Here is a 16379-nt window from a genome sequence, read left to right as displayed (position 1 = left end):
TTATATCGCTTGGCATTTGATTGTTGATAGGTTGCTTGTTTTTTAGGGCGCAGTTGTCCTTGGGCCAGGCATCGTCTAAGCCACATAGTCAACCAATCAACCGAGCCAAGATCAATAAAGAAGCAATCAGATGATCAAATACATAGAAGAGGGGGCCTTATAGATGAGTACATTGCAACCGTTGCAGCGAGCATAACTGGCTATTGGTGTGTGTGCAGTGCACATCAGAAGTTAAATTCCTAACTATCAACTGCAGTGGCAAATTGTCTATATATGCTCATTGATTTGAGGAATAAAATACTTGGACCAATGCAGGATTGGATTACATTCAGAAATTTTCCAGTGTATGCAGTTAATCTATTTCACTGCCTCTCCTAAAAATAGAGACAGGGCACATTAACAACTCATGACAGTTGCAGCCGAGTAGTATTTTGCATACTTTGCATGACAGTACAACATTCGATCTATGTGTTCAATTAGAAATACGAAGAACCAAAATGGTACAGGTTGTGTTTCAATTGAAATAACTTCTTTTGGTTTGTTATGGTCTATTACCATGATGGCATATATGAGATCAAGACCTAATTATACAACATATCTTGTAATTGCAAGAAAATGAACAAAACATTGAAAGTAGAGGTCACCAACATTTTTCATGTATATGTACGACAGTTTGACTATTTGAAAGATACTCCCTCCATCCCACATAGCCTGAAAAATGATTTTATATTGTGGTACGGAGAGATTAGAGGATATAACCCTTAGACGCTTCTTCAGTTCACAACGAAATACCAGCATCTATACATACATTACGGGAAGGGAAATAAAACAACATCTATCTCAAAAGAAAGGAAAAGAAAGTAAAAAAAAGGACATCCATGGTGTTTCAATCAATTATGCTCTATCTTTGTACTACATACACCTTTGAAAGCATGAAAGAGGACTTCAGATTCCTTTTTTGTGACAAAACCACACCTGATACTTCTATCTCTTCAAGTCTTTTGGCAAACCACAAGGTTCTTCCGTAATTATGAATGCTCTCTTCTTGATCGCTCTCCTTTCTAGATCAGCAAGTCCTAGCAAAACACATAATTAATAAGTTGATAGTTGAATGACATGCTAGCTAGCAAAATGACCATAAAAGGCAGCAATATGCGTGAAGTGAAAAAAGTCACACTGGAGAACATGGGAACTTGACTATAATTTGATAGATAGCCACTATAAACTAACTCTGGTGTAGTTTTGTCTTGGTACAACATCATTGTGCATGCCAAAATGCTATAGCATAAAGCTCAGTAAGCAATTCCCATAGATAAGAAATGGATCATGAAAAAGGAGAATTTGTTTTAATAAGCTAACTCTCTGAGGTGTAACTTCTTCATAAGTGGATTTACTTTCACAAGGACCTAGCATAATTGACAATATCATCCTATATGAGGGTCATACTGGTGATCTACATAAATTGATGCACATGTTTTTAGCCCCAGTTACCCTATACAAAACAAGGCAATTAACAAAATTAGCATGTAGTCAATACTTAACAGTAATTAACTAACCTAAACCTTGCCACAACGTGGGTTCATGCCTCCATGGCCTACACCATCTTCATCCTTCTACTGATCCTCTCCATCATCTCCTGGAGGAAATGAAATGCTAGGACAGGTAAGGAAAAGAAGAGGCCCGTAGAAACAAGCTAAGCTAGCAAAACTAAAATTCAAGAAAAAAATAGCGAAGAAATCAGTATCCTCTTCAAAGGTTGTCGCTTTTAATACATACTACAATAGTCCCTTATCCCCAAAAGACAATGTCACACAAAGGATATTCAAGTACCATTCATCCAAAACTTTGATTAGTACCTTTATTGGTGAATAGAATTTGTCATATTAGCACACAACCCCGCTCAACCAGAGAACTTCCTTTGTAGGGAGCTCGGAAGCTATAAAGACCATGCACATCCACACATGGCTCACCATCGTCACCATGAACGGCAGGAGCAGGCGCAACCACCTGAACCTCAGTACTGCCACCATGACCAGAAGAACCAGGCTCATCGACCTGCCCCTCAGCCCCAACATCGCCACCATGGGGCACATCAAGAAAACCATCCAACAACCGGCTGACGACCATCACAACCCAGGTTTTTTTTCTGAAAGTTCCGGCAACTTACCAGCGTTTTATTGATTAAGCAGGTAGTAGAATATTTACATTGCCGCACAGGAAGGATTTCCTGGGAGCTTAGTAACTAGTTAGATGCCCCTCAGTAGACCTACAGATGGAGCTGTCATTTCAGCTTAAGAAATGCCAGGGAAAAGGATGTCTGTACACAACCCTCGGAAGGCATATGATTTGGCCTCTGGCCGCGACACGGCACTGCTAAACTATTGCGTTTCCGGGTGAAGTCCTTGAGGAGCAACTTGCATGGGAACGCCCAGATCTTCCGGCGTTCTGAACCGAAACCTATTCGGTCGCATCGCGATAGGTCTGCGCGGTTGTTGCGTTGCGGTGACAGCTTTAACATGACTAGTAGGTGGGGCGCGCCCTGGGCGCGCCTCCTGTGCGTTCTTGTGCGCACTTGCCTTGGCTGTGCAGCTGTGCACGTGCATATGCAGGCCAGGGTACAGTTAACAAAAACTTAGAGAAAAATGTTCATTCAAGAGACATAGCAAGGTAATAGGTGCATTGTTTTTAAGGCGTCCCGCCTTGGACGCTTAGGCGACGCTTAGGCGATAAGGCGCCCCCCCAGCGCCTTACAAATATGCCCGCCTTAGGCGCTTAGGCGTCCGCCTTAGGCGCTTAGGCGTCGCCTAGGCGATAAGGCGCCCCCCCAGCGCCTTAGGTCGCCTTACCGCCTTAAAAACTATGAATAGGTGCATATTATAAGATAGGTCACAATCTTACATGGTGGATGATAGAGGACAACATTGAATTGAAATCAAAGGCTAACATGCTCTAAAAGAAAAACGATCTTCAAAAGAAAAGTAGGGTTCATATATATAGATAGCAGGTGCTGCTGATGACGATGTGTCTAGAAATTAGCTAAAGATGATAGATAGTTCATATATATATATATATATTATATATATATATATATATATATATATATATATATATATATATTATAGCAAGTGCTGCTCACGACGTCGTGTCTAGTGACGATGGACGGTGAGGGAGAGGCGGCGCCCTTGCATATCATCTCTGAACTTTAAGTTTGCAATGAACTTAATACATTCTTCAAGACCAGCACAACTTGTGGATTCTCGGGAAAAAAATCTGACCATAGTATTCAAACCTGTAGAAGTAGAAGGAACCAAATCAGCATCATATTTATTTGAACCGATTCGAGAACAAGCAGATCTATGCAGATAAGGGATGTATTGTGTTGCATGCATTAGGAACAAAATATTCAAGCAGCACCATCGAATTGCTAGTAAAAGGGGGTAGAGCAAAAGCATGTATTTAAGGAGAGCACCTCCTAATAAAAGTTTCAAGAGTATAGGATACCTCGAGTTCTGAAACTTGAACTAAGATTTTGAGCTTTCCTAGTACTCCCTCCGATCCATCTTACTTCTCGTTAGTTTAGTAAAACTTTAGTCGAAAGGAGTAATAACTAACATCTTTGGAATCACAGAAAAACAATGGTATATTATGCCTAACGCCATATGGTCCGTCATAATTTTATCTTCCTCGAGTGCGTCACTGAGATTGGTCAAGTAATGATCCCCGATGTGAATTTGAACCATTAAAACATAAGGATCAAAGACTGGGAGATGGGAGATATAAGCAGATCAATGATTGAGCTCTACTAAGGATACAAGGCACAAATATAAGAGATACTACATAAGATGGTAATGAGTTGGACTGCTCTACAAAGAAAAGTGAGCAAACCAGTATGTAAAGCTCGTTAATTTTGGTCTGGAAGCATCAGAATGGAAGTAACAAACATAAATAATAGTTAACAAATAAAATTATTAACAAAGACATATTTATATACATCAAACAGTACCAAGGGAAGTACATGCCGCTCCTCTGGTCGGACCTCCTCCACATCCAAAGACGCCCCGTTGTCCAGCTCGGGTGGCCTCATCCGTGACCTTCCGGAGGTAGCAGCGTCGATGGGCATCATCTGCAAATTGAACAGCAAGGTCATGCCTCCATATGAGGCCTCAACAATCACCTTGCCGTACGGAACGCCCGCTGCAGAATATGTTGGATTTCACAATTTTAAAGTTCTTTGTGTTCCGGTTATGCTAAACCTAATCAATAAAGCTTGGCTGATGATATTTTTTGTAAAACGTGTTCATTGGTGAAATGCTTGTCACAGCATGGAGTAGTGTTGCAGAATCAAACGTTGTCTAAGAAAAGGTTGTGAAGGCTAATACTAAACAATAGTGCAGCTCCATTTTTGAAATTGTTCAATGATTTGTAGCTGCAATAGACGAATTCAAATGATCTCCTCTTATATCTGAACACTAATCATTTATCTCAGAAATGAAGTGGATCAGTGTATTTATTTTTATTACTGCACAGGCTATGTTTCTTTTCACCAAATAACATTTTTTCTACTATATAAGAGCGCCACAACTGCCAAGCTGCCTTTGTACGAGGTACATTCAGTTTTCAGGTTGTAAGATATGAGTCCTTCACATGCATGGAAGAAACAGGAAAACTGGAAGACCACAAACACAATCCGTGTCACACCATTAGAACTAACCTGTGAATCTAATCTTGTAAAATCAATACATGTATAAACCTTATGACTGAAAGAAGGGACATATAGCAGAACGAACAATGTTTGGGCAATGAGAAAAAAAGACATGAGACATGATCCAAGGCGCATTATGCTTTCCAACTCTAGTATTACTATTTCTTTAAACACTGTTATTGTAATAGAGAACATGAAATATTGATTATATGTAACTTTAGGCCATCGGTTGGTCCTCTGACTTTTTTTTAGAACACTTACACTGTTGACTACTGAAATTTATTCTGAAAGGGCCTAGAAGTTTGATATTTATCAAGAACCAAACATTTAGAACATTCCGAAAACAATTATAGTACAATGTCGTAGGTCCCTTGTACGATCCATTGGATTCACAGGCAGGACAATCCACTAATAGTTGATAAATACAAAGGTTGACCCCCCCCCCCCAATACACACACACACACACAAAGGTCCAGTTGGGCATTAATGATGCTACTCCATTACAAAACATTGGCCCTTCCACGTCTGATCATAAAAAATGTGTATCGAAGCATCCAAACAACCACATTATCAAATCATACCTACACCACATGCGAATACATGATTTATAATTTGCAGAAGCATATAAATATATATTGATTGCAAAAACATACCTACACCACATGCTTCTTCAAACTTCCCAATATCCAAGGATTCAGGGCCGACAGTGCAGTATCAAGCTGTGCAGGGTTCTTAGTTAGCAAGAAATACTTCAGATTCACAGCATAAGGAAACATAACAAATTCTTTGCTTCAACTCCCAGGAAAAAACAGATAATGCAAACTGTCTATTGAAAGTGAATTGAAAAATGAACAGGCGGCGGATATACTTTCACTGAAACGACTACCTAATAAGAGCAAGACGATCGACAAGTGCATTTGTTGGGTATTTCGTGGCCACCTCTATCCTTCGCTCTCGCATGCCACGTCGGATAGAAAGAGTAATGAGACCTAGTGATTAGTGGGGCTTACAGGACAGAAAGAGAATAGTATGATTCCCAGTTTGATTAGCAAAGAAGTAGAAGATCAATATGTTAGTTGAGGTACAGTATGAGGCACACCGCCATGAGCGCCGCCATGAGTTCCAGCGTCTCACCGGAGCTGCAGCAGGTGTACTGTCGCGGGCGAGCATGCTGATGAGACGACGAAGTCCACTGCAGCAGGTGTACCGTCTACCTCAAATCAACAGAATCAAAAGGAATTTTGAAATGATTTGATTCTACATAATCAACTTCCATGGATCAGATGCATATAGTATAATCTAATGTTATTTGTGAAACCTTTTGAACTACCAACTACTGAGTTGCATCCAAGCACGAAACTTCCTTGATAGTTTCGGTTCCATGTAGTTGGGCCAAACTTCAATCAAAAGTTTGTTCAACCCCTCCCAAGGCCCTATTGGAGTTGTAAGGTACAATAGAGGTAAAATGAGCATGACTATCTCCATAAACAAACAATAATGTAAATAGAGCAAGGGAACAGCACATACTGTACTGTTGTGTTCAGTATAAGGTGCTTCCATCTTTTGTTCAAATCTTCTACAACCCCATACTGCATCACGGATGCAAAAGGGTGAGAACTAAGTAGACAAACGGAACCATTAGGGGCCCGGATAAAATGTTGTTTGCTGCTAATCTCACTTTCAAAATCATTATTAGCACTTAACAAAACAAAACATATCAGAATTTCCTAACAAATAAAAAGCTATAGTTCACACTCTTGTTTCTCTTTCAGAAATTACAAAGTATCATGTGAATGCCCAAGATGAGACATTATACATGCTATACTAAAAGTAAGATGGCATCAAACGAGCTATGAATCCATTTATGATTTGACCAACACAAGGGAAAGAAACAACAGCTACCTGAATCATCGCCCAGACGGCGGCCGCGAGGGGCACCCAGTTAGACAATGGCACGACCCATCACTCAACGAACCACGCGAAGAGGCCGAGCAGGATTAATTTTCTTGGAAGATACTGACTTGTCAAAAGTCAGATGCCATGACCAGATCTTGCCATCTTCACATACCGATGCTAGATATGTCATGGTCCCTTGATACATGTTCTGGTTCGACTCTATATCAAGAAATTATTGAGTGTGAAGATTGCACATGTGTGAAATCCTGAGATTGTTTGCCGATGTTACAAAAAATAGATTCTAACTGCCAGATCGTAGTAGCAAGAAAAGGGAAAAGATAAAGAACAGAAATAATTCACCTGCCCTCCAGAAGATCAGGTCGACGCCGTTCTGCTGCATGAGCGACAGTAGCGCGTCCCGCACCGGACGGAGCAGATCCCGCCGTCCCGCTCCCACAATTTCTTTATATGGGTAGGGATGGTTCAGAACATTTTTCTTGAATACGCATGAGCATATGTATCATATATTAAAGAATAAGCGGCAAAGAAGCCGGATACAACGCCTTTCAGCTATTACAATGCCAATCACAGGAATTAGCAAACACACCCACCACGCGTACTAAAATACTTGCTTCACCTAGGCCAACGTCATGCCGATGGCGATGGGGCAAGCCACAGAGCAACCGAACCGCGTCACAACCGCCGTCGAAGACCTCTACAACAAGACCAAAACTGGAGACCAACACAGACCAACGTACCCCACCCATTGCGCCAAGAAGAAGTCGGCAAGTGGACGGCAGGGCCTGGACGGACCTAGAGACAACATCAAGGGATGGTTCAGAACATTCAGAGTGGCCATTCCCACAGAAGATTTTGATTTCCTCAGAGCGATGATTAACATAGCCAGCTAGCCATTTCCTGGCTTGGGACTAAAGCTTCAGAAAATCTCCAAGGATCCGTGATTCGAAGGTTATGTTCTCAAGACAGATTTGCATCGGTTTTTAGGAGATTCACATCAGATTTCAAACTAAGAATCTCATAGGTCATCCCCACGCTGAGCAGAGCACTACTCACCAGTGACGAGATCGAACGCAGATGGAGGTGCAGGAGCGGGAGCACGGAGATCCCAACCAGGAGCATGACCCTCCTTCCGAGTCCCCTCCCGGAGGATGAGCAGCGAGACAGAGACACACGGGCAGAGGTCCCTGCTGCTGCAGACGAGGCCAAGGTCGGAGGCGGTGACGTCGTCTGTCGGGGGCGGAGAACCTCTCTCCCGTCGCGGCCCCCCTTCCGCTGCCGTACTCGAGGAAGAAAGGGAGAGGCGGAGTGCTAGAGATAGGCTAGGGCAGGGGAACAGGGAGGAGAAGACGAGAGAAATGGCTGAGGCGGCGGCGGCGGCGGCGGCGGAGGCTTTGGAGGTTGCGTGCGAGAGCTGATGTGACGATGTGGGCCAAAAGAAAAGTAGAGGCTACCTTCCAAGGGAAGGAAGGGATCCATCGCTAATTTTTTTTTACTTCGACACATTAAAGACGGGGACGAGCGATGGGAGCTTGATGGATGTATTTTTTTGTCGTACAAGCGAACGCGCGAGGAGGCGCCATTGATGCGCACGTTAATGTTTTGGATGTTCTCTTGAGACGGGATGGCGGATCTTGTTCTGGAATGCGATGTCCCTTCCTTCATTCTCTATAGATGAGCTCGTGTGCGGGATGAGATTCAGTCACAGTCGTCCGTGCAATTCCGTTCCATTGGTGCCGTGATCAGGTTCAACTATTCGGATGGGAGGGTTTGTTGTTGTCGGTGTCAGGATTAATTAAGAGCAAGTAGGGATCTTATCCGTTGTGATGGTGAGATGGGCACGTATTATGACTATTGGGGCATGGGTATGAGTGGTTAGCTTGCCACGATGCATCATGTCTGAACCACTGTTCATAACTCTGGACGATGGTATTACCATATTTGTGTCCTGTTGCTTACCAAAGACGTACTCCTACTCCTACACGACGAACACTTGAGGAAGTTGAGCAAACACACTACGACACAGTACTAACGTACGTACTTGCATCACTTCCATGCTTATAATTAATAAATTAATCAAATCTCAAATACGCGGAATCGCATCAAAGCTTGGACCATGATCGTGAACAGTGCGCGTGACAGCATCTCAATAAATAAATAAATAAATAAATAAAAAGCGGGCGGCTTCGTGACGTACGCTTGTTGCTTTTTTTTTGAAATTTACTTCCCCACTTTATTTAGTCTAGTTCAGGTAGTTCATCTGAGACAATACTTAAAATACAATCTTGTGGGGCTAACTCCCACAAAACTGAAATAGCATTACATAAACCAAAACGAGCTAAAACATGAGCAGCCTTATTGGCGGTCCGCCTGACCCATGTAGCCTTGAACTCTCCCAAATTCCTTGCCATCATATTGATCTCTTCGACAACAATACCCACAGCCGACAGGTTTCTTTCCTTTTCATTCAGTATCCTAGCCACTTCTAGGCAATCTGTCTCCACATGCAGTTTTGGTATATTTCGTTGAAGTGCCATTTGCACCGCCTTCCTGCATGCCAATAGTTCCGTGGTCTCTGCTTGCGAGATCCCAGGAAGGAAAATAGATGCAGCTCCTCTGAATGCTCCCAGCTCGTCCCTGAAGACAACAGCCGCACCTCCATCCTGTCCCGAATGATTCGTAGCCCCATCAACGTTTGCTTTAATCCAATCCCTCTCCGGTGGTTCCCATATCACATGCTGGGTCGGTTTTGGTGAAGTCTCCTGCTTAGTGTGCACTTTCTTCCAGTCGTCCATGATCGCTGCTACTCTCCTCGCCACCGAGCCTGCCTCTTCAATGCGTTTGTCCTCCCTTGTGTCATTTCTCGCCAACCACAGCCCATATAAACCTTGGATCATCGCCGCCTTGTCGTCCTTCGTTGCCTCAGGCAACCACTGGAGCAGCCACGTTGCAAGCGAGCTCTGGGTGCAGAACAAACCAGGTGGGGTCACCACCCTCGCACCCAATACCGAACTCAGCTCTTTCCAGAAGTACATAGAATGATAGCAGCCCCAAAACCTATGATGCACAGTTTCCTCGCGACCGCACACCGGGCAAAACACACCCGGTTTGATTTTCCTCCGTAGTAGCTCGGCACCCGCTGCCAAACCATTCCTGATCAATCTCGAATCATGAATGAGTGCCTTGCCCGGAGCGTTCGTGCTCCACAACACAAGCCATCCTCGATGTGTTGCAACCGAAGAAGACGAGCCAGGCTGTCCCACTCTCGCCCGCTTCCTTTCCATGCCGAGATGGTAAGCTGGCTTGACTGAAAAAAGACCGTTTTTTGTAAAATTCCACGCAAGCGTATCATCTGTTCCCGCTCCGCCAACACAGATTTGCAAAATATCCTGAACGTCTCCCGCTGAGAACATCGCCTCAAGCTTAAGGCGGTCCCATCCCGTAGCATCTGCATTGAGAAGATCACTCACCCGCACTATGCCTGGCACGAAGACTTGGCCCAGTAGCCGCAAGCTCCCTCTGCGTGGTATCCAATTATCATGGTGGATGTTAATGCTCAAGCCATCTCCCACTCACCAAATTAGACCCTCAAGCAACAAATCTCGGCCGAACAGAATGCTTTTGAAGGTATAGGAGGCACCACTCGGGCAAGTAGCATTGAGGATAGTCCCATCAGCAAAATATCGAGCCTTGAGGACCCGAGCACAAAGTGAAGAGGGAACAAGCATAATTCTCCACGCTTGCTTTGCCAGTAAAGCTTGATTAAAAACCTCCATATCTCGAAAACCCATGCCACCCACACGTTTGCTCACACACATTTTTTCCAAGCGATCCAATGTACCTTTTTTTTCACCGTCAGCTTCACCCCACCAAAAGTTAGAAGAAATAGATGTCAGGTTCCCGCACAATTTTTTGGTGAGTTGGAAGCAACTCATGGTGAACGTTGGGGTAGACTGGAGCCCCGATTTGACCAGCACCTCTCGAGCTTTCTTAGATAAGCCTTGCCCTTTCCATCCCGTGACCTTTCCCTTGGCACTCTCTCTAACATATTTGAAGCACCATCTTTGGACTTGCCCACCGCAGTCGGCAGACCCAAATATTTCTCACTCAAAGCTTCCGAATTGATCCCAATGACTGCCTTGAGCTGCTCTTTGTTTTCCTCCGAACTTCCCTTCCCAAAAAATATGGCCGACTTTTGCATGTTTACTTTCTGTCCTGATGCCAGCTCATAGTCCCCCAAGATCGCCTTGAGCGTTAGTAGGTTATTCTCTGATCCTTCCAGAAAAACAATGATGTCGTCCGCAGAGAGCAAATGGGTTACCATGGGGCCAGTGCTCCAGAATGAAACCCCTCTCAAGTCACCGGCTTCTTGTGCATTTCTTAGCAGAGCCGAAAAACCTTCTACACAGAACAAAAAGAGATACGGTGACAATGGATCACCTTGGCGGAGACCCCTCGAAGGTAGAAAAGAATCAGAGATCCCTTCATTTAGCTTCACTCGGAACCGTGCTGAGGTCACACATCTCATTATCATCTGGATCCAAACTGCACTAAATCCAAACCTCTCCATCACCCTTTGCAGAAAAACCCACTCCACCCTATCATATGCCTTCATCATGTCCAACTTGACCGCACACAGAGGCACTCTTCTACTCCTTTTCCTTATTGCATGGATACACTCATATGCAACTAGGACGTTATCCGTGATAAGCCTTCCAGGCACAAAAGCACTTTGCTCCTCCGAGATCAACAACGGAAGGATTCCCTTCAATCTATTAGCAAGAACGCACGCTTGTTGCTGTTAGGGAAGGAAGGAACACCTGTGCTTCGTTTCCCTGTCTCGGTTGTTCCGCAGTCAGTAGCTCGGTGATGCTCGTGTCATTTTTATTTTTTTCCAAAACGGAGGCATAAAATTTGCCTCATCTATTTCTATTAAATAAGAAGAGAATAGAGTTTAGAGTTTTACATAACACCCAATGCAAAACGGCATGACAACTACTCCCAAAAGATTACAGTCCCAAGTTTTTTTGCACCGGCAGTAACCCATAGCTTTGCTTCTCCAAGAATAGATCCAAGGAGAACAGGCGGTGATGCAAATTTTAGGCGAAATACCCTGGCATTCCGCTCGTTCCAAACGGTCCATGAGATGAGCATGGTGAGGGAGGTCATGGCAATGTCGGTTTGGGTTTCGGTTTCGGTTATCGGTCCGTTTGTCCCACCACGCATTGATGGAATCATCAAGATGCCACTCGGAGGTGTTGACGTGATGTAGCCCAAACTTCTCGATGATAGCTCTCCAAAGCCTAAGCGTCTTGAAGAAGAGGTGTGTCCCTGTTTCTTGTTCTCTCTTACATAGTTGGCAAAGTCCACAGTTTGCCCAACCACATCTCTCCAACCGATCGACGGTCCAAATACGGTCTTGTATAGCTAGCGAAGCGAAGAATTTAACCTGGGGGGAGCCTTCCAAACCATGTGATCCATGGGTGATAGAATCAACCCAAGGAACCGAGCCTTATACGCGGTGGCCGCCGAGTATATCCCATGATTCGCGTGCTTCCAAATTATATCATCTTCGACTTGCTCATCAAGGTGGAAGTCATGGACAAGCATCCAAAGAGTGAAGAATTCACGAATGTGACCAATGGTGAGAACGGTGTTCGGATTGATTTTGAGAATCCAAGCATTTCCTTTGAGAGCCTCCCGCACCTTGCAATTTTTTCTCCTTGAGGCCTCAAAGATTAACAGCGCAATATCCTTGGGCTTCCGCTCAAGCGGCCAAGGAGAGTCCCAGAATGGCGTCTTTGCGCCGTCACCAACAATGATGATTGTAGAGGCGTAGAAAAACTCGAGGTCATCGTCAGTGCAAGGGTTACCAAAACCCACCCAAGGCTTGTGGGTAGCCTTCCATTCGTACCACAACCATCGTGTTGGAAATATGCCCTAGAGGCAATAATAAAAGTATTATTATATTTCATTGTTCATGATAATTGTCTTTTATTCATGCTATAACTGTATTATCCGGAAATCGTAATACACGTGTGAATACATAGACCACAATATGTCCCTAGTGAGCCTCTAGTTGACTAGCTCGTGATCAACAGATAGTCATGGTTTCCTGGCTATGGACATTGGATGTCGTTGATAACGGGATCACATCATTAGGAGAATGATGTGATGGACAAGACCCAATCCTAAGCATAGCACAAAGATCGTGTAGTTCGTTTGCTAGAGCTTTTGCCAATGTCAAGTATCTCTTCCTTCGACCATGAGATCGTGTAACTCCTGGATACCGTAGGAGTGCTTTGGGTGTATCAAACGTCACAACGTAACTGGGTGACTATAAAGGTGCACTACAGGTATCTCCGAAAGTGTCTATTGGGTTGACACGGATCAAGACTGGGATTTGTCACTCCGTATGACGGAGAGGTATCTCTGGGCCCACTCGGTAATGCATCATCATAATGAGCTCAAGGTGACCAAGGTGTTGGCCACGGGATCATGCATTACGGTACGAGTAAAGTGACTTGCCGGTAACGAGACTGAACAAGGTATTGGGATACCGACGATCGAGTCTCGGGCAAGTAACGTACCGATTGACAAAGGGAATTGTATACAGGGTTTGATCGAATCCTCGACATCGTGGTTCAACCGATGAAATCATCGAGGAGCATGTGGGAGCCAACATGGGTATCCAGACCCCGCTGTTGGTTATTGCCCGAGAGTCATCTCGGTCATGTCTGCGTGTCTGCTGAACCCGTAGGGTCTACACACTTAAGGTTCGGTGACGCTAGGGTTGTATGAATATGAGTATGCAGCATACGGAATGTTGTTCGGAGTCCTGGATGAGATCCCGGATGTCACGAGGAGTTTCGGAATGGTCCGGAGGTAAAGAATAATATATAGGAAGTGGTATTTCGGCCATCGGGAAAGTTTCGGGGTCACCCGGTAATGTACCGGGACCACCGGAAGGGTCCCGGGGGTCCACCGGGTGGGGTTACCCATCCCGGAGGGTCCCATGGGCTGACGTGGGAGGGGAGCCAGCCCATAGTGGGATGGTGCGCCCCCCTAGGCCCACCCCCTGCGCCTAGGGTTGAAACCCTAGGGTGGGGGGCGCACCACATGCCTTGGGGGGCACTCCTCCCCCCCTTGGCCGCCGCCCCCTTGGGAGATCCAATCTCCCAGGGTCGGCCCCCCCCCTGGGGTCCTATATAAAGGAGGGCAGGGGGGAGGGCAGCCATACCCATTGCCTTGGCGCCTCCCTCCCCCTGCTACACCTAGTCCTCCTCCCGTAGACGCTTAGCGAAGCCCTACTGGAGTTCTGCTGCATCCACCACCACGCCGTCGTGCTGCTGGATCATCATCAACCTCTCCTTCCCCCTTGCTGGATCAAGAAGGAGGAGACGTCTCTCGTCCCGTACGTGTGTTGAACGCGGAGGTGCTGTCCGTTCAGCACTTGGACATCGGTGATCTGAATCACGTCGAGTACGACTCCATCATCACCATCCCCTTGCAAGCTTCCGCACGCGATCTACAAGTGGTATGTAGATGCAAACTCACTCCCTTGACTCGTTGCTTAGATGAACTCATAGATGGATCTTGGTGAAACCGTAGGAAAAATTTTAATTTTCTGCAATGTTCCCCAACAGTGGCATCATGAGCTAGGTCTATGCGTAGTTCTCTTTGCACGAGTAGAACACAATTTTGTTGTGGGCGTGGATCTTGTCAACTTGCTTGCCTCTACTGGTCTTTTCCTGCTTCAGCGGTATTGTGGGATGAAGCGGCCCGGACCAACCTTACACGTACGCTTACGTGAGACCGGTTCCACCGACTAACATGCACTAGTTGCATAAGGTGGCTGGCGGGTGTCTGTCTCTCCCACTTTAGTTGGAGCGGATTCGATGAAAAGGGCCCTTATGAAGGGTAAATAGAAGTTGACAAAATCACGTTGTGGTTATTCGTAGGTAAGAAAACGTTCTTGCTAGAACCCAATTGCAGCCACGTAAAAGATGCAACAACAATTAGAGGACGTCTAACTTGTTTTTGCAGCGATTGATCATGTGATGTGATATGGCCAGAAGTTGTGATGAATGATGAATTGTGATGTATGAGATCATGTTCTTGTAATAGGATTCACGACTTGCATGTCGATGAGTATGACAACCGGCAGGAGCCATAGGAGTTGTCTTTATTTTTTGTATGACCTGCGTGTCATTGAAGAACGCCATGTAACTTACTTTACTTTATTGTTAAACGCGTTAGCCATAGAAGTAGAAGTAGTCGTTGGCGTGACAACTTCATGAAGACACGATGATGGAGATCATGATGATGGAGATCATGGTGTCAAGCCGGTGACAAGATGATCATGGAGCCCCGAAGATGGAGATCAATGGAGCTATATGATATTGGCCATATCATATCACAACTATATAATTGCATGTGATGTTTATTATGTTTATGCATCTTGTTTACTTAGGACGACGGTAGTAAATAAGATGATCCCTTACAAAAATTTCAAGAAGTGTTCTCCCCTAACTGTGCACCGTTGCTACAGTTCGTCGCTTCTAAGCACCACGTGATGATCGGGTGTGATGGATTCTCACATACAACGGGTGTAAGACAGTTTTACACAGCGAAAACACTTAGGGTTAACTTGACGAGCCTAGCATGTGCAGACATGGCCTCGGAACACGGAGACTGAAAGGTCGAACACGAGTCGTATGGAAGATACGATCAACATGAAGATGTTCACCGACGATGACTAGTCCGTCTCACGTGATGATCGGACACGGCCTAGTCGACTCGGATCGTGTAACACTTAGATGACTAGAGGGATGTCTAATCTGAGTGGGAGTTCATAATTTGATTAGAACTTAATTATCATGAACTTAGTCTAAAACCTTTGCAAATATGTCTTGTAGATCAAATGGCCAACGCTCATGTCAACATGAACTTCAACGCGTTCCTAGAGAAAACCAAGCTGAAAGATGATGGCAGCAACTATACAGACTGGGTCCGGAACCTGAGGATCATCCTCATAGCTGCTAGGAAACAATATGTCCTAGAAGGACCACTAGGCGACGCTCCCGTCCCAGAGAACCAAGACATTATGAATGCTTGGCAAACTCGTGCTGATGATTACTCTCTCGTTCAGTGCGGCATGCTTTACAGCTTAGAACCGGGGCTCCAAAAGCGTTTTGAGCATCACGGAGCATATGAGATGTTCGAGGAGCTGAAACTAGTTTTTCAAGCTCACGCCCGGGTCGAGAGATATGACGTCTCCGACAAGTTCTACAGTTGTAAGATGGAGGAAAATAGTTCTGTCAGTGAGCACATACTCAAGATGTCTGGGTTGCACAACCGTATGACCCAGCTGAATATTAACCTCCCTGATGAGGCGGTCATTGACAGAATCCTCCAGTCGCTCCCACCAAGCTACAAGAGCTTTGTGATGAACTACAACATGCAGGGGATGGAAAAGACCATTCCTGAAGTGTTTTCTATGCTGAAGTCAGCAGAGGCTGAAATCAAGAAAGAACATCAAGTGTTGATGGTCAATAAGACCACTAAGTTCAAGAAGGGCAAGGGCAAGAAGAACTTCAAGAAGGACGGCAAGGATGTTGCCGCGCCCGGTAAGCCAGTTGCCGGGAAGAAGTCAAAGAATGGACCCAAGCCTGAGACTGAGTGCTTTTATTGCAAGGGGAAGGGTCACTGGAAGCGGAACTGCCCCAAATACTTAGCGGATAAGAAGGCCGGCAACACCAAA

The 16379-nt window shown here is 45.1% G+C and overlaps 1 long non-coding RNA gene across 15 annotated transcripts; it reads right to left on the bottom strand.

Moving 5' to 3' along the window:
• Window positions 1-678: 678 nt before the first annotated feature.
• Window positions 679-8232, bottom strand: LOC123044371 (uncharacterized). 15 transcript variants are annotated; one of them, XR_006420036.1, is made up of 11 exons: window positions 7673-8231; window positions 6959-7060; window positions 6605-6817; window positions 6230-6291; window positions 5802-6135; window positions 5589-5707; window positions 5356-5421; window positions 4004-4123; window positions 3137-3289; window positions 1557-1636; window positions 679-1076 (listed from the first exon to the last, which is right to left on the bottom strand). It is a non-coding gene; the product is annotated as an uncharacterized lncRNA (long non-coding RNA). The 15 variants fall into 15 exon arrangements; XR_006420037.1 differs by having other exon boundaries at window positions 5837-6135; XR_006420031.1 differs by having other exon boundaries at window positions 5589-5912; window positions 6021-6135; window positions 7673-8227.
• Window positions 8233-16379: the final 8147 nt, after the last annotated feature.

The sequence above is a fragment of the Triticum aestivum genome, chromosome 2B, assembly GCF_018294505.1.
Source record: "Triticum aestivum cultivar Chinese Spring chromosome 2B, IWGSC CS RefSeq v2.1, whole genome shotgun sequence".
NCBI lineage: Eukaryota > Viridiplantae > Streptophyta > Magnoliopsida > Poales > Poaceae > Triticum > Triticum aestivum.
Note: the sequence above shows the minus strand (reverse complement) of the source record. Positions and strands in the feature narration are given on the sequence as shown.